This window comes from Falco rusticolus, chromosome 16, assembly GCF_015220075.1.
Source record: "Falco rusticolus isolate bFalRus1 chromosome 16, bFalRus1.pri, whole genome shotgun sequence".
Taxonomy (NCBI): Eukaryota; Metazoa; Chordata; class Aves; order Falconiformes; family Falconidae; genus Falco; species Falco rusticolus.
Window position 1 is genome coordinate 5,907,298 of NC_051202.1, and position 27,001 is coordinate 5,934,298.

Sequence of the window (27,001 nt, forward strand, 5' to 3'; positions counted from 1 at the left end):
ATGTCGGAGTGGAGCTGATTCAGCTGGGAAATCCAGCACCGTTTTTTTTTAACCAGTGGTGATAATTAACCTCTGGAAAAACTCTCCAGGGAAGAAGCGCCTTTTGCATTTGCAAATCCAGGCCTTTTCCAGAAGGATGAGCATGAGTTTCTGAAACCAGCAGAGGAATCGCTTTGGCATTTGGCAACAGAAACTGGGAAGAGGAATGAGGGATGCTCAAGGGCTGGATGTGGGATGGTCAAGGAGCAGACATGGGATGCTGGAGGAGTGAACTCGGGATGCTGAAGGAGCGGGTGTGGGATGCTGGAGGAATGGACTTGGGATGCTCGAGGAGTGAACCTGGGATGCTCGAGGAGTAGACGTGGGATGCTGGAGGAATGAACTTGGGATGCTCAAGGAGTGAACCTGGGATGCTGGAGATGCAGATGTAGGATTCTGGAGGAGTCAACTTGGAATGCTCAAAGAGCAGACATGGGATGCTCGAGGTGTGAACTCGGGATGCTCGAGGAGTGGACATGGGATGCTGGAGGAGTGAACGTGGGATGCTGGAGGAGCAGATGTGGAATGCTGGAGGAATGAACTTGGGATGCTGGAGGAGCGGGTGTGGGATGCTCGCTGGTGCTGGTGCCAGATGAAACAGCCCTGCATCAGGAGAACCCTAAAATATTGAGTACTCATATTTTCGGCAGTGATGGGGTTTAACACATGCCTGGAGCGCACCCGCCCTCTTTCCATCTTTGGTTTTCAAGATGTGATGACGAGCGTGGCCAATCCCTCCGTCCCTTGACACCAAAGCGATGGGGTTCCCATCCGCCTCCCCTCGTCTCTCCCATTCAAATTCTCCAGCTTCTGAAAAACCCCAAATATTTTTCACCCGGCTTCCCGGCTGGCTGAAACAATCGGCGGCAGCTTTATGGCTCCTCATCTTCCCTCGCTCAAGTGGAATAGCAATGATGGGGGGGGGGGGGGGCGACATGCACAGACCATCCCACCGGCTGATTTACAAGGCAAGAAATTCCTGCAAATCTTTGCCCCGCCATCTCCAAAGGATCAAGGGGATGCTCCGGATTCCCTCTGGTTATCCCACTGACCATGCAGTGGGTTGTTTTTTTTTGTTTTGTTTTGTTTTTTTTCAGGAGGGTGGGATGTGCATCCCAACCACCCGCTGCATCCTCTGTTACATTCCCAGTGGAGCCCAAGCATGATCCATTTATTTTTGGATGTTTTGGGCCAACCCAAAGGAGATCACAACATGTTTTAAGAGGCTGCTCTCAAGTAGGAGGTGCAAACGTCGGAGCACGTATTTTCCAGAGGGTATTTTTTGGGATAAGTGGGAAGGAGGGGTTGGAAATGGGGGTTTGCAAGCGGTTGCTTGTCCTGGGATACTCGAAAGGGAAAAACAGGATGATTTGGGTTCGTAGCCTTGAATTTAAGCTGATTTTCCCACCACTGACCCCACGGCCATCCCTCAGTCCTCACTGCCACTGGCTCATCCCACTCTTCAGAGCTGATTTTAACCCATCCTGAAAGAATTCCGGGGCTGTTTCAAGTGATTCCTTCAGATATCCAATATTCCTTAGGAGACTGGCAGAAATTTCAGCATTTTTTAACCAATCCTGCTTCTGATGGCTTTTTTTTTTAATTGGGGAAGTGGATGGAAAATCAGGAGAAATCAAATTGTGATCGAGCGGATCTAGAACAATCCGTCCCTCTGGCTTTTCCAGTAAAATGTGGGAAAAATGTGGTGGTAGTCCTGGGGGAATGACTCCAGGGAATCCCCCTGCCCAGGTCCCTGGGGGGAGGGGGGTAATAGCTCATGCACCCCAAAATTGGGTGTCTGATGGACACCCCCCCTAATTAATAATAATTATTAGATACTTCCAAAATTGGGGCATTTTACCTTGGGGATAATCCCGCAGGAAGGGCCTCATGTGGAAAGGGCCCTGGGACGGGTTTTTTGGGGGGCCCTGAATATAAAAGTCATACAGGATGAGGGGGTTGGGGACCCCTCCCAGGGGGCTGGTGACCATGATGGGGGTGGCACCCTGGGGGGAGCCTGGGGTTGGGGTTAGGTGTGTGGGGGTCATAGGCCGGCAGGGTTGGCTCTGAGTGTGGCCAGGGGGGCAAATGCAGCAGGGAAGGGGCAGGGGGGGGCAAGGGTGTTGTTGGGGGAGAAATATGGTTGGGGGGGCAGATGCTGCTGGGGGGGAAGGTGTTTGGGGGGTAGATGCTGCAGTGGGGCATAGCAATGCCACGGGGAGACCGAGATGGTGGGGGGAAAGGTGTTTGGGGGGGCAGATGCGGGGGGGGGGGCAGGTGTTTGGGGGACAGATGCTGGGGGGCGCAGCGATGCCGTGGGGAGACCCAGAGGCGGGGGTGGGCAGGTGTTTGGGGGGGCAGATGCTGCGGGGAGGGGCCAGCGATGCCGTGTGGAGACCCAGAGGCGGGGGGGGGTCCGTTTGCTGGGGGGGGGGGTGCGCAGCGCGGCGTTGAGGGGGGAGCGGGGCAGGAGCGGGGCGCGCACGCCCGCGGGGTCCGGCCAGCAGGGGGCGCTGTGCCAGGCGGTGCGGGGGGGCGTGGCCGGGGGCGTGTCCTCGGGGCCCGGCGGCGGCGGCGCGGGGGGGCGGGGGGCGTGTCGCGGCGGCGGGGCGGGGCCGGGAGGGGCGGGGCGGCGGCGGCGCGGCGGGGCCGGGCGGGCGGGCGGCGAGCGGCGGCCGCGCTGTCAGGCCGGTGTCGGTGTGATGAAGATTGGCGGGCAGGTAGGCTGTCACTCACCGGCGGGCTGCCGCGCGGGGGCGGGCGGAGCCGTGCCGAGCGCCGCGGACAAAGCGGCCCGGGCGGCGGGGCACGTGTGGCGGCGGCGGCGGTGGGGACACCCCCCTCCCCTATCCCCCCCCACCCCCCCCCCCCACCCCATCCCCTCCGGTGCGGGAAGTAACTTGCCGTTCCGCACCGCCTGCCCGCCCGGTGCGGGGTCGGGGGCAGCGCGGGCCGCGGCTGCAGCGTGTGTCCGTCCCCGGTGTCCGGTTCCCGCCCCCGCCCCCCCCGGGCTGACCTCCAGCCGGCTGCGGGTTGCCCCCGCCGTTGCGGTTCTCTGCGGTGACCTCCCCCACCCCGGGCCGGTTGCGATAGTCCCGGGGGTTGCAGCCCCCCCGCAACCCCCGGCCAGTTGCGGGGATCCCGGCGGGTTGCAGCCCCCGCCGGCCGGTTGCAGTAGCCCCCGGGGGGTTGCCCCCCCACACCGACCGGTTGCAGACCCGCTCCCCCCTCTACCGGTTGCAATGCCCCCCGGAGGGGTTGCAGCCCCCTCGGCCGGCTGCAGTGCCCTCGGACCGGCTGCAACCCCCCCAGCCGGTTGCAGACACCCCCCCCGGCCGGTTGCAATAACCTCTACAGACCCTTCGACCGGTTGCAGTGCCCCCCCCCCCCCCCCCGGGGGGTTGCAGCCCCCCCCCGGCAATTTGCAATCCCTTTAGACTTGCTGCACACCCCCCAACCGGTTGCAGTGCCCCCCGGAGTGTTGCAACCCCCCCTCCGCTTAACCGGCTGCAAGATGCTTTGCAGACCCCCGAGCGGTTGCAGCGCTCCCCAGGTGGTTGCAGTGCCCCCCGGTTGTTTGCAGCCCCCTCCCCCCCGCCCCCCCCGCCGACTGCAATGCCCCCCAGGGGTTGCAGCCCCCCCAGCTGGTTGCAATACCCTTTGCAGACCCCTGACCAGTTGCAGTGCTCCCTGGGCAGTTGCACACCCCCCCCCCCCCCCAACTCATTGCAGTGGCTTATGGGGGGTGGGGGTGGTGTTGCAGCCCCCCAGCCAGTTGCAATGGCCCTCCCACCCCCGGGGGGCTTGTAGTTTCCCCCCCCCCAGGTCATTGCATTTTACAGCTGGAAAGTTGCCCCCTATGCAAACGGGGCTGGGGGGGGACACTTGCAGCAGGGGGGACACTTTGTCCACAGCCCCCCAGCTGTGTAAGGCATCCCTGTATCTTGGGGTGCCCCCTGCCAGCACCCAGAGGGCACCCCCCGGGGGGGGGGGGGGAGGGCACTGTGCCGCCTTGCAGGGCCCCACGCGGGCTTGACGCCAGTGCTGGAACGGCGCTCAGCGGCGTGCTGCGTCTCCTGGGGGCACCCCCCCCCGTGCACCCCCTTCACCCCAGTGCACCCCTTCACCCCAGTGCACCCCACTCCCCTCGGTGCACCCCATTCCCCCCAGGGCAGCTCCACAGGAGCCCCCCCCCCAACATCCCTCCCGTCCATGCACTGGAGAAATACTAAAAAAATCCATTTTAGCAGCTTTGCAGCCATGGACGGGGGGGAGGCTGTTTCAATAATAATTATTATTTTTAATTTATTTTTGAATTTTTTTAGTGCATTTACATCCGCTGGAGGGGTGGCTCTGCCGGCGGCATCATGCAGCTTGGGAAGTTTTCCTAAAGGATCAGGGCAGGGTGGGTGTGTGTGTATCCCCCCCCCCCCACGTCATCCCGGTCCTCACCGGGCGTCGAAGCTCAACTTGGGCTCTGGCTCCGGCTCTTTGTTTGGGCTCTTCCCGGTTTTTCTGGCTCCCAAGGATCTTTTTTCCCACTATCTCGCTGCCCGCCGGGTAACGGGAAACCCTAAACCCGGCAGGATATTTTCAAACTCCCAGCCGGGGAGATTAGATTAAGGGAAAGGCGGGGGGGGGGGGGGATTATTTTTGGCCGGGATGCGGGGGCAGCTGTCTGCTGGGGAGCAGGAGAAGAGAGGAGGGGAAACGGCTTAATTTCGCTTTTTTAGACTTATTTTACCTTTAAATCCGACAAGGTTTTGGAAGCGGAGTGGGGGAAAAAACTGGCGCGCGGCTCAGCGGACCCGGCTTTGGCCAAACTTTTGGGCGTCGCGCCTCCAAAAGTGCTGACTCGGCGTATTTGGCATCTTCCCCTCGTGGAAAAAGGGGGTGCTCCCTGAAAAAAACCACCCCAAAACCTTTGGGGGCTGATGTTTGGAGGGCTGTTTTCAGCCTCAGGCAGACGGGGAGAAGGATTTCAGTCAATTAATTGGGTTTTGGGTGTTTTGGGTTAAAAAACAACACTTTTGGGGAGGTTCAAGCCGGATGGCACAGATGCATGATGGGATCGGGATTCCCCTTATTTTTTCCCCCCTCCTTCCTATTTTATTTAACTCTTCGTGCTGAGATTCCTTTATTAGGGGCAGAAGTTAATTGCTGGAGGCTAATTATGGGAGAGGTTAATGGGGGAGCTGGCGACATCAGGAAGCAATGGAGATGCTGCGCTCCCCATCATCCCCAAACTGGGATTCTAAGGGCACATTGCAGTCCCGGACCCCCAAAACCAGCATCGTGGCTGTCCTGTAACCCCCATATATATATGTAAAACGTGTTACATATATATATATATATATAACATTAAACACTGCCCTGATATCATGGGGTGGGGGGAAAAAAAGGAGAGAAGAGTGATGCTCCGCATCCCCACCAGGCTTGCAGGAACATTTTCCATTCTCCCACCATCATTTCTGGGAGGAGGAGGGAAAGGAAATATTTCTTTTTTTTTTTCAAGGAAATTCTCCTTTTTTTTCCCCAAGGAAATACCCTTTTTTTTTTTTCCAAGGAAATATCCTTTTTTTTCCCTGAAATCTCATTTTTTTACAGGAAATAACTTTTTTAAAGATAAATTTTCTTTTTTTTTTTAAAGGGAATATTTTCTTGAGGAATTCACTTTTTCTTAAGAAAGTTGCCCCCTTTTTTAAAGGAAATTGCCTTTTTCTAAGTAAATGGCAAAAGTTGTGTTGGGAGGAGAAGGTTTTATCCCACTGGAGCGTCAGGCAATAACCTTTTTTCCCCGATTTGTGGATAAAACATGTTCCCGTGCTGGGGCAGCTTTGGATTTTGGGCGATTTTTGCTTCTCCAGGGAACTTTTGAATGACTTCATGGGTTTTTTTTTCGAGTTGACTGACAGCATCCACAAGTCTCTGAGTGATAATAGGGTTTTTTTCTTTTATCTCCCAGGAAAGTTAAAATAGTGGCATGGTCCGTCCGGGAGGAGCATCCTTCACCCATCCATCCTCATCCCCAGGGATGCGGGGGCTGGACCGTGCCTCCGGGTACCATCCTTATCCAAGTCCCAGCACACTGTTGGGTTTGGGATGTGTGATGGATACCCAGGGATGTTTCCTGAGGACATGGAGAAAAATAAGCTGGGGTGCTGGTACACCCCTAGTTTTGCCTAATTAATTTTCCTGGGAGCTGCTTCAGCTTAAAATAATTAGTAAAATTAGTCCCAGCAATAGGATGGGGCAGCTGAGAGTTGATGGGCGGGGATGCCCATCACAAGCGTGGCACGAAAGCAGGCAGGGATAAAATGAGAGGATTTTAAACCCCTGATGAAATAGGAAATATTAATTTAAAATACTAAAATAAGCATTTCATGATGCTGAGCTCCCTTTCCCCTGGCTCTGGACAAAACTCCTTTTCACTGTCTTTCCTTTTTCCTCGCAGAAATACCAAATTTGAACAGCGAGCCGTGGTTTCCCAAAGTCAAGAGGAAACTTTTGCCATGATTAAGGATAAATTAGGGGAGGTTTGGCATCCCTGAGTCCGGTGGGAAACCCGGACCGAGCACCACTATCTTCTTTCTTTGAGGTCGCGGGTACCCCTAGCACATCTCAGCATCCCGGCCCCAGTTATCCTTCGTCCTTATTTTACTCCGAGCTGTGGAAATCCGCTTTTTTGGGGTCTTAGCAGGATAATTTGCTGGACCCAGACAATTCTCGGTCGAATTTAATATCCCACGCACTGCTGAATAACTCAATTCCCAAATAATTTTCGCCGCCACCAAAGAGGGTGTTAACAAATGCCCTCTAATTAGCAAAAAAATAAATTATTTCCTGGCGTCATTAGTCAGATCATTAAGATGCCGGCTCAAAATAATAATCCGGAGGGATGGGAATTAATCCTCGATTAAATTTAGACCTGGGTTTGTCCCCCCCTCCAGCCTTGCATGGACCGAGGTGATGCTCCAGGTAATCCCTATGGGAAAGCCAACCCCTCCGGGGCGGGATGGAGCCACGATCCTGGCGGGATGGAGCCATGATCCCAGCGGGATGAGGTCGCCTTTGCCCAGCTGTGATTTGCAGCTGTATAAATAAGATGAGAATTTGGCCTCGGCTCTTCCCCCCGCCTGATTATATCGTATTTTTTTGGCCTTCCCTCTTGTGAAAGGGAAAATAAACCCTCGTTAGTCAACACCTCAGTTGAAATTAGCTTTTGTTAAATATTTGTGAGCTTCTGCTCGTTTGTTTTCGGGGGTTTGTCTCTTTTCGAGAGGCCAAAAAGGGCTTTTTTTGGTTGTTGTTGTTTGGGGGTTTTTTCCCCCTGGGCAGCACTGCCCTGGTGGGATGCTTGTTGTGACTAACGAGATGCAGATGCTCCAAGGGACCGATGGCGGAGGAGCAAGGGGTGAGACCGGGAAGGAGGGCTTGGGGAGGGGGTGAGGTTTAGCTAAAACTCAGGTTTAAACTGTATTTAAAACTCTTAATTTCAATGAGAGATAATCTTCCGTGACCCTTGAAGTTTTATTTAATTTATTTATTTTTTATTTAATCTATTTATTTTTATTTTATTTTATTATTATTATTATTGGGTTTTATTTTCAGGCGTTTTTTAAATCTTACTTTATTTTTTATTTTTATATAACGTAGAATCATGTAGGTTGGAAGGACCTTTAGGACTGAGTTCAGCTGCCAAGTCAACCACTAAACCATGTGTCCGAGCACCACAGCTGCACGTTTACTTCCATTAATTTTTTATGTTATTTTTCATTCTATTTTTCATTTTTTATGTCATTTATCATTTTTTATGATTTTTTTACTCTCTTTTTATTTTTTTTATCTCAAGTTTCTTGTTCCGTTCCATGCTTCAGCCATCTTTCAGCATCCCGTGTCATGCTACCTGTCCCATCCCACACACACCCGATACAATCCAGGCAGGAAAATCCCAAATAACCAGCACAAGGCCATAAAAAATCAAGTTAGGGATGCAGTACTGCTGATGCTCCACCCCGAAAAACTAGATTATGTAGGTGCAGGTGGAGGAGACTTTTGCAAGCTGCCATGAAATCCTGCTTGGGTGGATGGGGGGAAAAAAAACAAAACCAAAAAAGCCCCAATAATGTTCTATATAAAGCTTTCAACTTTAATAAGGTGTTGCAAAAAAAAAAAGTTATAACCAAAACCACATTTATTTTTTTGCTTGATTCTCCCTTTCCCCGGCCGCGACGGCTGGCTTGCTCCTGTCCATAAATCCCTTAAAGCCAATTAAAAATAATCCCAATTTTGGACTGTTTGGAGAGGTTCCTATTTTATTTCGTCCCGATTTTATATTTTGTCAAGGATGTGTTTGCACGCAGGATGGGGGCTGTGGAAATCCCCTCGCCCCCCATCAGGAAGCCGATTGCGACGGCACCGGGGGGATGCTGGACGCTGCCCTCGCACCCCGGGCTGGGCTCAGGGCTTGAACCCCCCCGGCATTTCTCCTTGATGGGAAAAGCTGCTTTTTATTTTCCTTTTACCCACCTTTCCCCCCTTTTTTCCTTCTTTTTCTGGTTTTTTTTCCCCTTTTCCTTTTTTCCTTCCTTTTCTTCTTCCTATTCCCCTTTGCCCCCTTTTTCCCTTTCTTTTCCTTTTTCCCTTTCTTTTCCTTTTTCCCTTTCTTTTCCTTTTTCCCTTTCTTTTCCTTTTTCCCTTTCTTTTCCTTTTCCTTTTCTTTTCCTTTTTCCCCGTTCCAGTTTTCCTTTTTCCTTATTTCCCCTTCCCCCCTTTTTCTCCTTTTTCTCTTTCCCGCTTGTTTTTGCTTTTTTACCTTTTTTTTTGTTTTCATTCTTTTTTTTTCTTTTTCCTTTTTTGATCTTTTTTTCTTTTTTCGTTTCCATTCTTTTGATTTTCTTTTTTTCTTCTATTTTTTAGCTTTTTCCTTTTTATTCCTTTCTTGCCCTCCTTCCAGCAGCCTGGACCAGGCAGCAAAGCCAGCATGCCCACCAGACCAGGCTCCTCCATGTCCCTGGGGATTATTCCCGATGCTCATCCCCCTCCTGTGCCGCAAGCAATGCCAGAATACCACCACTGATCCAGCAGCGAGTCAAAACTTTTCCAAATAATTCACCAAAAAATTAGAATATTTAATTGTAGTGATTTCATTTCACATGAGCTGCTCAGCGGCGTGTTATTCCTCGGATTATTTGTCGGAGGCAGGACCAGTCTGGTACAGATATATCACTTCTAGGTATGTCGGAAGGCACTTTATAGCTTTATAAAGCCCTTAAAATGTTTTTCTAAACACCACTTGAAGCTTCTAAGGCAAGTTTTAGAATCGCAATTACCAGCTCCCTTATCCCTGAGCAAATTCCCACTGCGATGGTGGATGTAAACCACTTTAGACATTTTTAATGCTCCTGAGCAATAAATTTAAAAGGGAATTTATTGTTCCAAGCTGCTAATTTCTCCATCCAAATGCCGCTGCCTGTTGCCAGTGACAATGCTGGGGATGGCCGGGATGCGGTTTGGGGGTTTTGGTGCCTATCCCAGAAAAAATGACTTTTTACCTGCTTGATTTTTCTGATTCCCCCCCTATTTTCTGTTTCCCTCCATCTTTCCGCTGCCTCTTTCCAATGGGAAGACCCCAGGTGAGTGAGGTCGATGAGCTGAACCCTCTCCAAGTCTTACATTTTTTTGGCTCCTTGATCAGCTTGTAATAAATAATTATAAATAATTGGCTCAGAGGTGGCGGGTGGGGCTCCCCTCTGGAGCATCCTGCATCCCACCTCTCACATCTTGCATCCTCTCCCTGACCTTGCTCCTCTGTATGACTCACCCAATTTAGATAAAATTATTTTTTCTTAAAGAAAACCCAAATCTGGGTTCTAAGTACATTAACTTTGCTGGTGGAGTTAAAAAAAAAAAAAAAAATTATTATTATTTATTATCTCAATCTCAAGAAAATCCCATTTATACAAAGTGCCCGGAAAGGTCTTTTAATGCATTTACATGTAGAAATTGGTTTCTTTATATCTCGGTGCCAGATCCAACATCTCTTAACTCTGGCAATTAATTAATTGCCATAAAAAAAAATTAAGTGGGGTATTTTGTCAGGCGTTGATACACCGCAGCCACCCCTTTGTTTCTGGAGTGCATTTTAACCTTTAAAAATAGCATTTTAAATGCATCTTGAAGTCGTTCACTAAATGGAAATGGTCCTTTTGGCAAATATTTAGCCCTCGGACACTGCTTGGCTTGAAGCAAATCACTCTATAAATTGGGGTAGTTTGTCAGCGTGACAGCAAAGAACAAACGTTCTTCGTAATAATAAAGTGTAAATAATAATAAAAAACAGATAATAATAATTAAGTACACAAAAGGGAGTAAGACAAAATAAGTAATAAATGGTATCAGTGGGTTATTTTTCCTCTAAGGCTCTGGCACATAATAAGATGGGTGAAAAGAAGCCGGGGTGAAGAGACAGACTTCTTGTCAAAAGTCCTAATTGAATTTAATTTGGCTCAAATTTTAGTGCTGAATTTATTTCCTGGGGTCAGGCTGGAGCATCCCCCCTCGCTGGGTTTGAGTGCTGTTGGTGGTTTTTAAAAGCTGATGGTGAATAACGGGACAAGGAGACTGCTTTATTTGCCTTAATTTTAAGGAAAATACTTTTTTTTTTTTTTTTTTAATTTAATATTCCAGAAAATGTGGGACTTCCTTCCCGATCCATCGCTTTTCCTGGAATAGGGGCTAGAAAATCCTTGGATCGTGGATGCCTTCCCTTCTCCCTTCCGATAGTGGGGTTGTTTGCAGCCTGGTCCCACTGGATTTGGGGTTCTGCTTGCTCCCCGGGGCGCAGGAGGGATGCTTGGCTGGATGAAGCTTCATCTGATAACTGTGATGCTCGTAATGAGCCAATAATTAAAACCCCTATCAGCGCAGGCAAGCCGGCCCCACTGCGGCCCCCCTCAGCTTTCCGCCTTGCAGCAGAGATGCTGGTGCAGTTTTTAGGGATGCTGGTGCAGTTTTAGGGATGCTGGTGGAGTTTTTAGGGATGCTGGTGCAGAGTTTAGGGATACTGTTGCAGTTTTAGGGATGCTGGTGCAATTTTTAGGGATGCTGGTCCAGTTTTAGGGATGCTGGTGCCGTTTTAGGGATGCTGGTGGAGTTTTTAGGGATGCTGGTGCCATTTTTAGGGATGCTGGTGCAGTTTTAGGGGTGCTGATGGAGTTTTGTGGATGCTGGTGCAACTTTAGGGGTGCTGATCCAATTTTAGGGACACTCATGCAAATTTAGGGATGCTGGTGCGATTTTAGGGATGCTCATCAGCTTATAGTGATGCTGGTCCAATGTTAGTGATGCTGGTGTGATTGTAGCAATGCTCATCCAATTTTAGGGATGCTGGGGGAGTTTTTGGGGGTGTTCATTCAATTTTATGGATGCTGGTGTGACTTGAGGGATGCTGGTGTACTTTTAGGGGTGCTGGTGCAGGTCTAGGGATGCTTATCCACTTCTAGTGTTGCTCGTGCAATTTTGGGGATGCTGGTGCAACTTAAGGGATGCTGGTGTGATTTTAGGGATGCTGCTGGTGCAGTTTTAGGGATGTTCATGCAATACCACTGGAGGCTCCTGCAGTTCTCGTGATGCTCGTGCAGTTTGAACGGTGCTTGTACATTTTTTCTTACGTATTTTCAGCGGCGCTTCTCCTCACCCCGGACCAGTCCCTATCACAGGCATATTCCCCATTCCCGTTATTTTTCCCCATGCAAACCTGACCCCCCAAATCCTGCTGTTGCACCTGTTGCTTTTTATTGAGTGGCCTTTTGCTCTTTTTGAGCGGTTGAGCATTTTCTCCTCATCCTGGGAGCCACGTCTTACCATCGGGGAGCTTTTCCTTCTCTTGAACGTAACCTTTTCCATTTTAATCCCACCCTACGCTGCGCTAAATCATTCCTCCTTACTTAAACAACCTCCAAAAGCGTCGGGTTTTGGTGGGTTTTTTTCTCCTTCTTCCTCCCCTTTTAAAATTCACATACCAAACAGGGTAGCTGAAGGACCCGGCGAGAGTATTTACGCTAAAAACACCAAATAAAGTGATTTAGTAGCATCTTTAATAGCAGAGCACCTGGAAAGTGGCCAAGGTTATCTCGAGGCGTAGACATCGGGGGGGGGTGGGGGTGGTGGGTTTATTTTCCCTGCAACCGTTGACGTTGGGATTTGGCTCGACAGGGGGAAGCCAGAGAAATTCCCAGTGCTGTTATCCCTGCAGGAATTTCCGGGAGCTTTTTTACCCTGAATTAATTGCGCTCAGAGAGGGGCTCGGTGTGTAAGTGCTCTCGCACTCCTGTGATGAGCTGGGGAGAGCTCAGGGGGTTTAGTGTCGTCTGTTCCCCGCCCCCCCCCCCCAGCCCCCGGCTTCTTTTAACGATTAATTGCCTGGTGACGATGGAGGGCAGCACTGAAAGTACCTGAAACGCACCCGGACCGGCAGCCTGGTCTCCGGGTCGGACACGCTGAGCCTAAATCTGGGGAGCGGTGGGGATCTGCCCCCACGTGGGATCTGCACAGACCCCTTGGCAAAAGCCCCCTTAGCAAGACCCCCTTGGCAAAACCCACCTTGCAAAACCTGCTGTGCAAAACCCCTTTAGAAAGACCCTCTTAGTCGGTCCCCTTTGGAAAAACCCCCTTAGCAAAGCCTGCTTTGCAAAGCCCCCTTAGCAGAGACCCCTTAGCAAAGACCCCCTTAGCAGAGACCCCTTAGCCAGGCCCCTTAGCAAAGCCCCCTTTGCAAAACCCCATTTGCAAAGCCCCCTTAGCAAAACCCCATTATAAAAACCCCCTTTGCAAAGCCCCCTTGGCAGAACCCCCTTAGCAAAACCCCATTATTAAGACCCCCTTAGCAGAGCCCCCTTGGCAAAGCCCCTTTAGCAAAGCCCCCTTGGCAAAACCCCCTTAGCAGAGCCCCCTTGGCAAAGCCCCCTTAGTAAAACCCCATTATTAAAATCTCCTTAGCAAAGCCCCCTTGGCAAAGCCCCCTTAGAAAAACCTTCTTTGCAAAGTCCCCTTTGCAAAAAACCCTTTGCAAAGCCCCCTTAGCAAAACCCCGTTATTAAAACCCCCTAAGCAAAACCCCGTTATTAAAACCCCCTTAGCAAAGCCCCCCTAGTAAAACCCCCTTATCAAAGCCCCCTTTGCCCAACCACATCAGCCCAGTGCCCGGCTTGCCCCATCTACCCCACATCCCAGCATGGCACCGGGGGTGGGGGGGGCTCTTCTCCCATCTGATGGCATCGCTGTGGCCGTGCCAAGGGGGGACCCCTGGCCCCGCTCCAGCGCCCGGCCGGGACACACAGCACCCTTCAGCCAACCAGACAGAATTCAACCCTTTGTTTCCTGTTTGCCGGCTCGACTTCGGGAGGCCGGAGCCCTCAACAAGCCCCTCTTTGTGCTAATTTAATTAATCGCTGGGGCTGAGGGCAGCGCGGATGAGATGCACTGGCTATAAATACCTGCTTTTTTTTTTTGGGGGGGGTGTGCATGATGGTGTTCAGCCTGGTGGCGATTAAACCTAAATCTAATTAAATCCGATTTAATTCGAATTGAGTTACAAGAAAAAAACCCCTATTGATTGATTGATGTAGGATGGAAAACCATGGGTTGATTGATTTATAGGAGGAAATGATTGATTGATTGATTGAGAATAGGAAATTATCGAGCAGGGAAGTGGGGTGAGCGCTGGGCGTGCGTCGTCTCCCCCATCGCAGCTTTTGGGGAGGAAAATTGTTGTTGCCTCCCCCAAACGATGGCGATTTCCAGGGAAAAGCACCGCTTGGATGCACGCGTGCTCCCTGCGCACTTCCCACGAGCGTTCAAGCACGTGAGCTTCGTGGATGCTGGGATTCCTGGAAAAATCCTTGCCCGGGTGCTGCATCTTTTGGTTACAACATGGATTTCAAACTTTACGTCCCGTTTGCAAAGCGAGGAAGGTAAAGAACACGGAGGTGAGTTGCCTAAAGCTGCAGAAATAGAGGGGAAAAGAACTCTTGAGACTTGGTGCCAAACAAGTTTTAGCTGCAAGAAGAGATATTTATCTTCCTCAAGAGATGTAAATGATTTTTCCAGCTGATCAGTGATAGTTTTCACTTGAGAGATTGGGCTGTTTTAGTGTATTTCTTTAAATTTATAATATAATAACATATTATTTTAATGTACAATAATAAGCAGTGATACAGCTGCAAGGATGGGGATAATCTGAAATCGGAGTTTTTTGGCTCCAAACAGCAAAAATCCCCATTGGGCTTGTTACAGGTGGTAATAAGGGGAAAAAAAAAAGAATCGGTGGAACAATAATTTTCCCAAAGGTTTTTGCTATTTTAGCACAAGGAGCATCATGTCTTCACCACTGTTTTGGGTAAGAAAACCCTGAGCATGTGGCTGATGGGGACCAATCCTGCCTGGAGAGTGATGCCATTCATTTATTTTTTTTTATTTCCATGGGAAAACTCCCCCAAATAGGTGGTTAAAATTTCCAATATCCCTCCATGATCCCAGACTCTGTATCTCAGCAGCATCTTTGAGTCCGCTGTTCCTTTAAGTGATGTGATTTCCAAATATTTGCCAAAATCCAAAGCACTTTTCACCCTTGGCGTGCTTTTATTTTCCTTCCTATAAGTAACCTAGAATAAGAAGAACTATTAATATCAATTATTTGGGGGTCTGCATTATCACATTTAACATTTGTTTGTATTCTCTTTAAGACGGGGGAGTGGTCACCTGTTTATTTTAGGGATGCTGGGTTGATGTCACATGAAACCAAGGGAAATTGTTGGGAAAATGATAGCCCCATCTTAAAATAGCTGCTTTACAACAAGGCCCTGCAATCTCTCAGTGAGGCCGGATCCTGCAACACGAGCCTCAGCAGTCGTGTCGCACGGCCGGTCCAGTGCATCCCTTGGTGATATCCTGGGATTATTTAGATGAGTGGTTGCTTTTACATAGTTTTGCTTTGCTGGGGGATGAAAATGGCTTGTGCTTGCGATACTGGGTTGGTTTTCCTTATGAATAGCCTGAGTCCTTGTGGGAAAAATCTGGGGATTGAGTATATCCGCGCTTGGTGCTTATTTTTCCTTCAGTGCACAGGGAGCTGGAGCATCCCTGAACATCCTTGGTCCAGCCTGACATGATCCTTGCTTGGTGCCCTGTGCACAGGGAGCTGGAGCATCCCTGAGCATCCTTGGTCCAGCCTGGCATGATCCTTGCTTGGTGCCCTGTGCACAGGGAGCTGGAGCATCCTTGGTCCAGCCCAGGATGATCCCTATATCCTTGCTCGGTGCCCTGTACACAGGGAGCTGGAGCATCCCAGAGCATCATTGGTCCAGCCCAGGATGATCCATCATCCCTATCCTCTTCCAGCCCCAAGTGGCTTCTCAACAGCAGGAGCATTTGTTAATAATTATCTCTCCCCGGCATTTTTAGGGGAAAAACCATGGGAAAAACCTTTCGAGCCTCTGTGGGGTTTTTTTGGCATCATTGGAGGGGAGCCATCCCATAGCTGGCGATGGGGATCACAGCCTGGGTTGGGGATGCTGTCAGAGACGACGTGTTTGTGTTACCAGTATGATTCGGGGCATTAACAAAACCCACTGGTTTTTTTCTGTTTTTTTGGCTCTGGGGTGGTGTAGCTTGATTGGAAAACACAGATTTTTCCTGTCGCATATTTTAGATTTTTGAAAGTGCTGGTGACGTCCGCTGGGTTGTCGCGTCTGTATTTATACAACTTCATATAAATATTCCACAGCCGCTTTTAATCTTGGTTTTCCTGGAATTAAGGGCTTTGCTCACACTCAAACTTTCCCGGGCAAAAGTTTTTCGCATTGGGTTGTTGTTTTTTTTAATCCAAAGGGAAAATTCGGGATGTGCCCCCTCCCCATCCCTCTCTGCCAGGAACAGGGATAGCTGTACACTTGGGTTTTCATCCCAGAGTGAGCAAAAATGCTGAAATAATTACATTTTTACTGGGATGGAGCAAGGCTGGGGAAAGGATTGGATGGGATATACTGGAAACAGGGATTGGGAATTCCTGGGTGGTGTGGCCGCAGTGCTGCTGCCTTGCGGGGGATGCTGGTGTGGTAGAGGGTTGGGTGGGTTTTTTCCCCACCAGTGTGGCAGGGGAATTGTTTTCCTTTCTCAAAGGGAAAATAAAAAGAAAATAGGGGAAAAAAAGGGAAAAATGGTAAGGAATAAAAAAAAAACTGGGAAAAAGAAGAAAATAAAAATAATTAAAAAACCAAATAAAATTAAAAAAATGGAAAATAGAAAGGAAAAAAGAAAATAAAAAGACAATACCGCCAGTGTTGGGCACAGCCCCAGGCAGGTGTTTTCCAGGTGCTGCCCTCCAGCCCCCTCCGGCTGGGATGCCAGGAAGGTGCCCAGCTCCAGCAGGCGCTGGTAGCTCTTCCCCCCTCACCTCCTCCTGCTTGCCCACCCTTCCCAGGCGGTGGGAGGATGCTCCTGCGCTCTTCACTCCCCTCCCAAAATATTCCTGCTCTGGAGGGTGGTGGGGGCTTGGGCAGAGCGTGCCCTGCTCAGTGGGTGATGGACGGCACTGTAAGCGACCCCTGGATAGAGCACCCCCCCACCCCCCCCACCCCCTGGTATTACATTATTCTATTAGTTTCAAAGCCGGTATTAAGTGGACATGATTTCTTCCCACGGACCATTAATTTTGGTTTATTGCTGGCCTGATGACCATTACCCTTTTTTTTTTTCCCCCCCCGCCAATGCCTTCCCCCATTAGGTTTGTACAATTAGCAAAATACGAGCTGTTACAGCGGCGTGGGGGCTGTGTGGGGGATTTGGGGATGCTCCGATGCCAGCGAGGCATCCCGGGAGCTGCCTGGGTACCCCCGCGAGGATGCACATTGTGTGCTCCTCGCAGGATTTTGGGATGCAAAGCCACTGGCACCCCAAAATGCCTGTGGTCAAGAGATGGATGCAGACGGATGCATCCTGACCTGTGCTGAGCTCACCCGCGGAGGGTTTAGGACCGAGGCAGGAGTGGATGTTGCCTCCGTAGCATCTTTTTGTGTCACCCGCTGCCGAAGGTTTGCAGCACTGCTCGCGACCCAGATGAGCAACGATGCTGGCGGGGCACCCTCATTAGCAAAGAGCCCTGCAGGGCACCCAAATGAAGGACCTCAGCAGGGCGCCCAAATTAGCAAAGACCGCAGGGTGGTACCCAAATTAGCAAAAATCCCCTTGCAGGGCACCCTGATTAGCAAAGATGCTTGCAGGGCACCCAAAATAAAGACCCTGGCAAGGCATCCAAATCATGAAAGACCCTTGCAGGGCATCCTAATTAGCAAAGACCCTAGCATGATGCCCAAATTAGCAAGGATGGCGGGGTGGTACCCAGATCAGTGAAGATGCTCGCAGGGCACCTGATATAGCAAAGATCCTGGCATGGCATCTCAGCTGGCAAAGACCAGGGGATGGTACCCAGACTAGCAAAGCTGCTCACAGGGCACCCAAATTAGAGACCCCAGCCGGGCACCCTAGTTAGCAAAGGTGCTTGTAGGGCACCCAAATTAACAAAGATCCTTGCGGAGCACCCTAATTAGCAAAGACCATGGGATGCTACCCACATCACCAAAGATGCTTGCAGGGCACCCAAATTAGCAAAGAATCTGGCACGGCGCCTTAATTAGCAGACTGTGGGATGGTCCCTAAATCGGCAAAAGATCCTGATGGAGCACCCTAATTAGCAAAGATGCTTGCAGGGCACCCAAATTCAAGACCCGAGCAGCTGCAGTCTCACTTCTAGTGTTAAAATTCCCACGAGCCATCCAAAAGGCTCCTCTCTGCAAGCGAAAAACATCCTGTGCTGCCGAACTGGTCCCTCCCAGCTTCATCCCATAACGAATTTCTTGGCACGTTGGATGCCCAAGATCCATAATTCCCACCCACGCCTGATGCCCATCAATGGTGTTAATTAAAAACAGAGTTTTTCTGCAAAATCTGATTTTCTGATGAAACCGGGTTTTAAATAAAACCATGTTTCCCAATGTTTTTTGGTGTGTCAAGGGTGGGACCTTGCGAGCGTTGTTAAAGGGTAAAACCCTTTTGCCTGCAAAAAATTTTGCTGGAAAATCATAGCAAATTTGGGGCAGAAATTGGACAATAGCAAGTTGAACCCAAGAGGTGGAAAATGAATGGATACTGAAAAAAAAAAATCAAAATAATTGCATTAATTGCAATTACTTGTGGTTTCCACCAAGAGGTGGAAAATGAATGGGTATTGCAAAAATAATCAAATAATTGCATTAATTGCAGCCGCTGAGCTGCTTGTAGGTTAGGGGCAGGGCAAACTGGGGTGGTTGGGTGCCATTTAGTGGGGATGGGGGGGTTTAGCCGGGGGTTTGGGAACGATGGAGGCTGTGGGTGGGTGATGAAGCGTGGGAACCAAACCAAACCAGAAGGGAGAGGATGCTCTGAGCACCGCTGGGAGCATCTTGCTCCGTGGTGGGATGCGGAGCTGGAGCATCACCTCTGGTTCTGGGTACCACCTGGATTATTGCTCCCTCTCCATCATCCCCAGTGCTGCTGTAAAAAAAAAAAAATAATATATATATACCTACTGGGGATGCACCTATTGAGGAGCAAAACTGCTGGAATTCCTCTGGTCAGGTTATTTTTTTTTGCAGTGGGGGAATGGGGAGTCACGATGGGTCTGCCCAAGGCTGTGAATCAGCGAGGGTTAAAAACGAAAATGAAATTTAAAATAAAAGTTTAAAACTCAATTTAAAATATAAAAAAATTAATAAAGCGAAAAAAAAAGGGAATATATATTCCCTGTATATATTGGGCAATATGAAATATATTATATAGATACAAACCCCCAAATAATGTATAATATTGGGGAATATATTGGGCGATATTATATATTCCACTATATCTATAATGTGGAATATTGTATAATATTATATCCCATTACCCCTATATATGTGTGTGTATGTATATATATGGGAATATAATATATATTTTTAATATATTTAATATTGGGGAATATATTGAGGGAATGTATTAAGGATTATAGTATATTGGGGGATATATATCGTATCAGGTCATATATATTTTGAATAATATATAATATGAAAAATATAATAATATATAATAATACATATATGTCGGGGATTATTTTTTTTTATCTATGTGTACGTATATATGTGTATAGGTATGTAATATTGGGGAATATATATTCCCTGAGAGAGATACATATATAGGGGAATGTCACATATATTCCCTGTATATAATGATAATTTGTTCCGCGCTTCGGGGCTCAGCCATTCCCTATAATTCCATCTATTCTGCGATATCTCGGCAGGGTATTTTATCCTGACACTGGGGGCAGAGAGGGATCTCGCTGGGATTTTCAGGGATGCTGTGGGGGATGAGATGCCGTGCTGGGCATCCTGTCAGGGATGCTGCCACCTGCAGCAGCGGGAGGTGCAATCCTGCAGTCCCCGGGGGGGTGCACTGCATGGGTTTTCCCCCCAAAATACAATGTAGGAGGGGAAAAAAAATCCCACCTCCCTCGCCGGTGGAAAACTGGGATTTTTCCTCTTTGCCTTTTTAATCTGGACAGGAAAAGCTGTCAGCAGTGGTTTGTGGAGGAGCTGATGTGTGCCACCCCCTGCAAGGGCTTGCAAGGATTTTGGCCAAAATGGGCTCAGATTTGCCCCAAATTAGAGGATGCTATTGACGAGGTTGTTTGCAAACCCTTTCCTCCGGTTACAGGGCTCTGCCAACCTGGATTTAACTGGGATTTCATTGGGATTTCTCAACTACCTGCTGCTCCTGCCGGCATCAGGTGGGTCATCCATCATCACCCCGCTCCATCGCCTCGTGCCCCCTGGTACCTGACACAGCCCTGGGTTGCTTTCAGCGCGCGTGTCTTCACATCATGCCTGAAACCTCCCAAATTTCCCAAATTTTTGGGCTGGCAACAGCCATACTGTCACTTTCCCGCAGGCATTGCCTGCAAACTGATGGCAGGGCGGGGAAAGCATCGTTTCAGGGGTGCTCAAACTTGGAGACGGAGGATGCAGCTTGGGCGGTGGCAGGGGTGAGGTGCCCAGCGATTCCTCTTAAATAATACATATATATGTAAATAAATACTGATATGTATGTATATAAAATATAAACCCCGAGAGCTGGCTGGGTACCGATTTTCTGAGGTTTTTGCTTCCTCTCCCCGCCCCCCCCCCCCCAATTTTTTACCTCATCCTGGAAGTGGGAAAGCTTCTCTTGCCCTGGATTCATGCTTTTTATAGGTCGCTCCGTAATATACTAATAAAGCGAAAGGTTAAAAGAAGAGTGGCGTTTTCTCTTCTCTTCTCCAGCCGGTTGTTATAACCTCTGCTTTTAAATCACGGGGAATTATTAAGTACAGCAGCTTATGCTATCAGCTATTTTAGCTTTCCCTGTAGTGCTGTGCTGTCTAAACGGACGCTGTTAGCGTTACGACACGTGGATGCCAGGGCGCTCCCAGGCGTCATTAGGGACCAGTGTGAACACGCCTGCAGCCTTAGGGTAAAAAAAACCTCGCGTAAAAGCTAGAAACAATGCCAAAATATCTTAAAAGAACTTAAAAAAAACCCCACTTTTGCATCATTTAGTGCTTAGTGGTATGACGGGGGCGCGTGGTCCCGGTGGGTACCGGTCTGACCCTCCCACCCCGAAATTTAGGGTTTGTTGTGCCCGTGCCTCCAAAATCTGCATTTTTTTTCCTTACTTTGGGGGGAGAGGAAAGTAAAAAATAAGAGTGGGTCAGCATGCGCTGGCTTGCAATTTGCATGATGCAATCAAGGTGCGCTGATGAGACGCTCAAGGGCTTTTTGCCAGCGTGGAGGGGTCTTACAATTAACAGCGCCCCCCCCCTCCCCAAATAAACCCCCCCCCCCCCATCCTCGAGCCAAGATGACTGTTGGAGCGCCTTTCTCAATTAATGGCTTTGTTTAATCATACCCCCTGTCCAGAGGAGTATTGTCTTACGGATAATTTCGTTTGCCTAACGAGATTTTCGCTAATTAAATCTCCTTTTGGTCGGTGTGGTTCTCCCTGCAGGATAGGGGGAAATGTTTGTGAAGCCATCGCGGCTGCCGGCTAAATAAACCTTTCCACTTGGCTACCGAAAAAACCCCCAGGGGGATTGTGGGATGCAAACAGCGCCTTGGCAAATTAATTAATTTTTCCAACCCTAAAAAGGCTTTTCCATCCCCCCAAAATACCAGGGGGTTGCTCCCTGCATGCCCCTTTTCGCTCCGGTGCGTCTGCGCATCAGGATGCACGTGCGTCAAAAAATAGATGTATTTTTGGTTGCCAAGTACCAAATTTAGGAAAGCTTTGGCTTCTCCGGGCTGGATGGGTTGGGAAAAATCCCAGTGGGGTTTTGAGGCTCTAAAATAGGATCAAATTTGCCATTGGGGTGTAGGGGTGTTGGAGCAAAAGGTGGATTTATTTAAGAATAAATTGGATTTTCTCCAAAGCTCCAGGATAGCAAAGTCCTGCAAAATCGTGAAATTCAGGAAAATGAATTCAGTGAATTCAGGAGAACGAATTTGGGAAATCCAGGAGGGAAGTTCTTGAAAATTCAGGAAAGTCTCATTCCATCCGAAGTTGTGCATCTCTTATCACAGCGCTGTTTTTTCTCCTAAAAATCCCTATTTCTGCCAGCCCCCACGGGAATCTCCGAGCAAATTCGCTTTGGATTAAATAGAATAGACTGGAATAGAATAGATCCGTATGAATGAGATATTCTTAAATATCTCAAATATTATTATTTCTCCATATATCTCAATTGAGGTATGGAATTGAGATTATTCTTTCTCAAATATCTCAAATATTACAATAACGTATTTCAATCAAATAAGAAACTATCCCTATAAATGGGTCACATGCCTGATCCCGACCCTGGAAATAAATCTCAGCCCTATCATAAAATGAGTCTAAATAATGCAAATTCGGGGTGGGGTGGGGAATGCGCCGCCGCTCGTGGGTGTCCGGCTGCAGGTAGCAGAGATTTGGGGTCTTCTTGCAGCTTTTTGGGCATCTTCAGGAGCTGAGCCGTGGGTTTTGACTTAAAATTTATATAGTTTATATAAAATATTTGTGCTGAACCCTGTTTTTGCATGAAATATGTATCATGGATATAGTGTATCATAGATAATATATAACATAGGATACTTATAATAGATTTTTAGAATTACATTATATAATTATTGGTATAATTATTAATATCTCATTACATAATAGATAATATATTAGACATTAGATGCTAGATAATATATATATAATAATTAATATATAGAATATATACAATACCTGCAGTTCTGCCTGTATATAAGACATACTTTAATACACATTTGCATATATAGAATATATATCATACCTGCAGTTCTGCCTGTATATAAGACATATTTTAATATACATTTGCATATACAGAATATATATCATACCTGCAGTTCTGCCTGTATATAAGACATATTTTAATATACATTTGCATATACAGAATATATATCATACCTGCAGTTCTGCCTGTATATAAGACATATTTTAATATACATTTCAGTATGTGTGCGCATAGAAATACGTAAAAATGTATTTATGGAGGTTGCATGAAATAAGACCGCTCGCAGCCTTGGTGGCGAAGTGGAGTTGGTGGCGCGTTGCAGGGAGGATTTTGTCCATGAGTTGGGTTTTTTCCATGGGGAGAATAATCCGGAGGGGGATCATCCCACCCCGCCGTGGCCTCCCCCCCGAGCACCCTCCCCTCCCATCACTTCCCGTGGCTGGGCATCCCCCTGGGTACCAATTTTGGGAGCCCCTCGGCATCCCGGCGGATACCTGGCAGGACCCCCCCGGCAGCCCTGGCGCTGACACCCGTTTAGCCCCCGGTTAATCACCGCTCCCTCGCTGGCGTGGGCTGCAGCTATGCTAACAGGGACCCAATTAAGCACCAGTCGTTACGGTAAATCATCTTCTGGAGAAACAGCTCAAGAAAATCACTACCCCTGTAGTTGGAGCTCGGGTGGAAAACAATAAACTATATTATTGCTGTATATTTATTATATAGATTGTATAATTAGACATATAATAAATTATCTACATAGTCTATATCATCTACATAGTCTATATTATATAGTGTGTATATGTGGAATAAACTATATTAACTCTATTCATATGTAATACATAATATATAGATAATATACGTATATGGATACCATATAATCTATATGATCTATGTCTCTATATAATATGTAACATAGTGTATATATTATATAGAATGAACTATATTAACCCTGTGTATTTATTATGTATAGTAGATAGCATAGGTAACGTAATAGAGATAATAGATAATTAGATAGTGTGTATATGTATAAAATAAACTATTAACTCTTACATAATATAATTAACACATGTCATATAGGTAGTATATATAATAAATATACAGTTATGCATTATATATATAAACCATGTAGAACTCAGTATATATATTTTATATATATATATTATTGTATAGCCTTTTCACGTTACACAGGCTCACACGCACCTTGCCTGCAGCAGATAGCCCAGTGTGCCGACAGCAGCGGTGTTGATCAGCCCCACATTTTCACACCCCCATTTCTCCCACATCATGGAAATAACAACAACAACAATAATAATAATAATAATAATAAATAGTATTAGGGGGAGCTGCTCGCTGCCACAGCATTGCCACAGATGCAGAAGTGATGCCAAGCCCTCCGCAGAGCATCCCTGGCTGGTTGGTGGGTGCAGTGACACACTGAGCTCTCCCATGCACATTCCCCTGCACACTCCCGTGCGTGGTCCCTGCACGCTCCCATGCATGCTGTCTGCGCCTCCCTGCATGCTCGCATGCACGCTCCCATGCACACCTCAAGCTCCCACTCATCCTCCTATGCACATTCCCCTGCACGCTCCCTGCACGCTTCCATGCATGTCCCCCTGCACGCCCCCTGCATGCTCCCATGCATGTCCCCCTGCACACTCCCTGCATGCTCCCATGCATGCTCCCATGCACGTTCCTCTGCACGCTCCCTGCACACTCCCATGCACATTCCCCTGCATGCCCCCTGCATGCTTCTGTGCACGTTCCACTGCATGCCCCCTGCATGCTCCCATGCACGTCCCCCTGCACGCTCCCTGCACACTCCCATGCACATTCCCCTGCACACTCCCTGCATGTTCCCCTGCACGCTCCATGCACGCTCCATGCACACTCCCATGCACATTCCCATGCACGCTCCCTGCACACTGCCTGCATGCTCCCACACACATATTCCCACACATGCTCCCAGCAGGCACCACCGCTGCCTCCCTCTTCCCTCCTCCACCGCCAGGGAACTAAGAAGCTCCAGCACAGCCCAGTTTCCCCCAGTTTGCAAGAGCTTTGCCCAGCATCTCCCCCACAGGACCCCGCTGGCTGGTACCCAATGCAGCATCCCAGCCTGGTGGCGGAAGCATTTTGAAGCTCCTAAATATATGTGCATGCAGCTTTGTAGGGCAGTTAATAATATTCAGTCCTAACTAATAATATTTAATGTTAATTAATAAGATTTAATAAGATTTAATATCACTTAATTGCATTTAATAATATTTAGTATTATTTAAACCGGCGGTATTGTGGCGTGAGCATCACCTGTGGGTTACAGGAGGCAGTAAGTCTAAAAAAGTTACTGGGAGAATTGTGATAACCCCTTTGAGAGCACAATAATTGGTGACCAAGGAGAAATATATGGAAAATTAAAATAAAAAATATATTTATATTAACAACAACAAAAAAATTAACGAAACATTAACTCTCAACATGAGTTGACTTCCATGGGAGCTGGGAGGGGGGGATGCGCCACTAAAAAATCCCACCGTAAGGAAAAGAAAAGAGAATAAAAATGTTTTATCTCTGATCTCGTTCTGTGATAATGATCTTAACGGAGATCGGAAATGGCAAGGAAAAAAACGTGTGTGGTTTTTAAATGAAAGTCGCCTTCGCTCCAGAGGGCTGGAGCTGAGATGTGGGGTATTTCACTGTTTTTTGGAGGTGTTTTATTATTTATTTGGGATAATTTATTATTTGGGGGGTGATTTTATTATTGGGGGGGGGGGTATTTTATTATTTGGGGTGTGTGTTTTGTTATTTATTTGGGGTATTTTAGTATTTTTTGTGGATATTTTATTATTTATTTGGGTTACTTTATTACGTATTTGGTGTATTTATTATTGTGGGTGCATTTCATTAATTTTGGGGTTATTTTATTAATTTGGGCGGCTACTTTATTATTTTAGCTATTATTTCATAAATGTGGTGGGGTATTTTATTATGTTAGGGGGTATTTTATGTTGGGGAGCATCCTGGTCAGGGCTTGGGATGCTCCCAGCATCTTTGGCTTATCCCACCCCCCCCAGTGGGATTGCAGAGATTCCAAGTAGGAAAGAAATGATAAGGAATAGAATTCCTGTAGTGGTTTTCCACCTGTATTCGGGACAGTGCGGTGGCTGCGATGGGGCAGGGATTTAACCCAGCTGCCAAATTTAAGCCGAAACGTTGCCAGCGGGAGTTGAATTTTGGGGCAAGTATTGCATGTACAGGGAGTGGGAGTGGAGAGGGAAGGTGCTGGGGGGCTTTTTGCATGCAACCCCCTTTGGGAAGGACTTTTTTTTTTTCTGCAAAACCCTATTTAAAACACTTTTTTTTGGGTGCAAAACCCTGTTGGAAGGACTTTTTTTTGCTGCAGACCCTTTCTCGAAGGACATTGTTTCTGCCGACCCCTGCTTAAAGTGCCTTTTTTGGTGCAAACCCCTATTTGAAGGGCATTTTTTGGTGCAAACCCCTGTTTTGAAGACCTTTTTTTGCTACCAACCCCTGTGTAAAGGACTTTTTTTTTGCTGCAAGCCCCTGCTTGAAGGACTTTTCTGCGTGCAAACCCCTATTTTAAGATTTTTTTTGGGTGCAAGCCCCTGCTTGAATGGCTTTTTTGGCTGCAACCCCCCAATTTAAAGGACTTTTTTTTGCTGCAGACCACTTTGGAGGAGCTGCTAGGGCGACGTCAGGGCAGGGTGAGGATGAGGATGGAGCCTGCACAGGACACGGGGCTTATTTTGGGGTAAGAAGCTGGGATTCTAGGAGTAAGGAAGGAACCCGCCAACAGCCTCCCGAGTGGGGTTTAGAATGCGATTCAACTATTTTTTCCTTCCTTTGCCAAGCAAAATCCCCCCAAATCCCCATCCGTAATGCTTTTTTATTCTTAAGGATAATTAAAATAATACAGGTTTTGCAAAAAGAATTGCATTTTGCATGCAAAAACCCCCACTTCTGTTTCAGAGAAATTCATGTTACCCAGTGATGCTCCTCAGTGCCGTCCCGTGAGCAAAACCATCTCATTTTTAAGCTTTTTTTTTGCTTTAATTTCAGCTTGGAGCAGGTGATAGAGGAGCAAACCCATCCTCGGGCGGGTAGCAGAGGAGCATCACCTGCATCCCTGTGGGCAGCATCCCCCTTTCAGACCATTTTTTGCTCCTGATAGCTTCGTACAGGTGGGAAAATATTTTTTCCTGCTGGTTTTGGGGCAAAAAATGAAGTTTTCTCCACTTTTCCCCCTCTTCTTACTGCCGAGCGCTCGCCACCCTGCTGTCTGTTTTTCCTCACCGAGGTTCAGTTCTAATTATGTTGATTTTCTCCAGCCCACCCCCCTCCTGGCAAGCTTATTAGGGGGAATATTTTTATTTATTATCATTTCGCCCAACTCCCGCCAGCATTTCCAATTACTCTCGCCGCTTCCTTGTAATTGTCTTTCCGTAATGGCTGCGAAACAATTGCGCTAAATGAGGTGGCTCCAGCAAGATGAGGGTTTCACTTCATTAAAGGCTAATGGATTCCCAGCTCCAGCTCTGTGGGCAA

The 27,001-nt window shown here is 48.0% G+C and overlaps 1 protein-coding gene across 1 annotated transcript in view; it reads left to right on the forward strand.

Annotated features, from left to right (window-relative positions):
* Positions 1 to 2,681: 2,681 nt before the first annotated feature.
* The window catches only part of PKNOX2 (PBX/knotted 1 homeobox 2), an 89,096-nt gene continuing 64,776 nt past the window's right edge, over positions 2,682 to 27,001 (forward strand). Inside the window, exon 1 of the mRNA XM_037409983.1 lies at positions 2,682 to 2,759. The gene's annotated coding sequence lies outside the window, so the exon portion shown is untranslated. The remainder of the gene's footprint in view (positions 2,760 to 27,001) is intronic.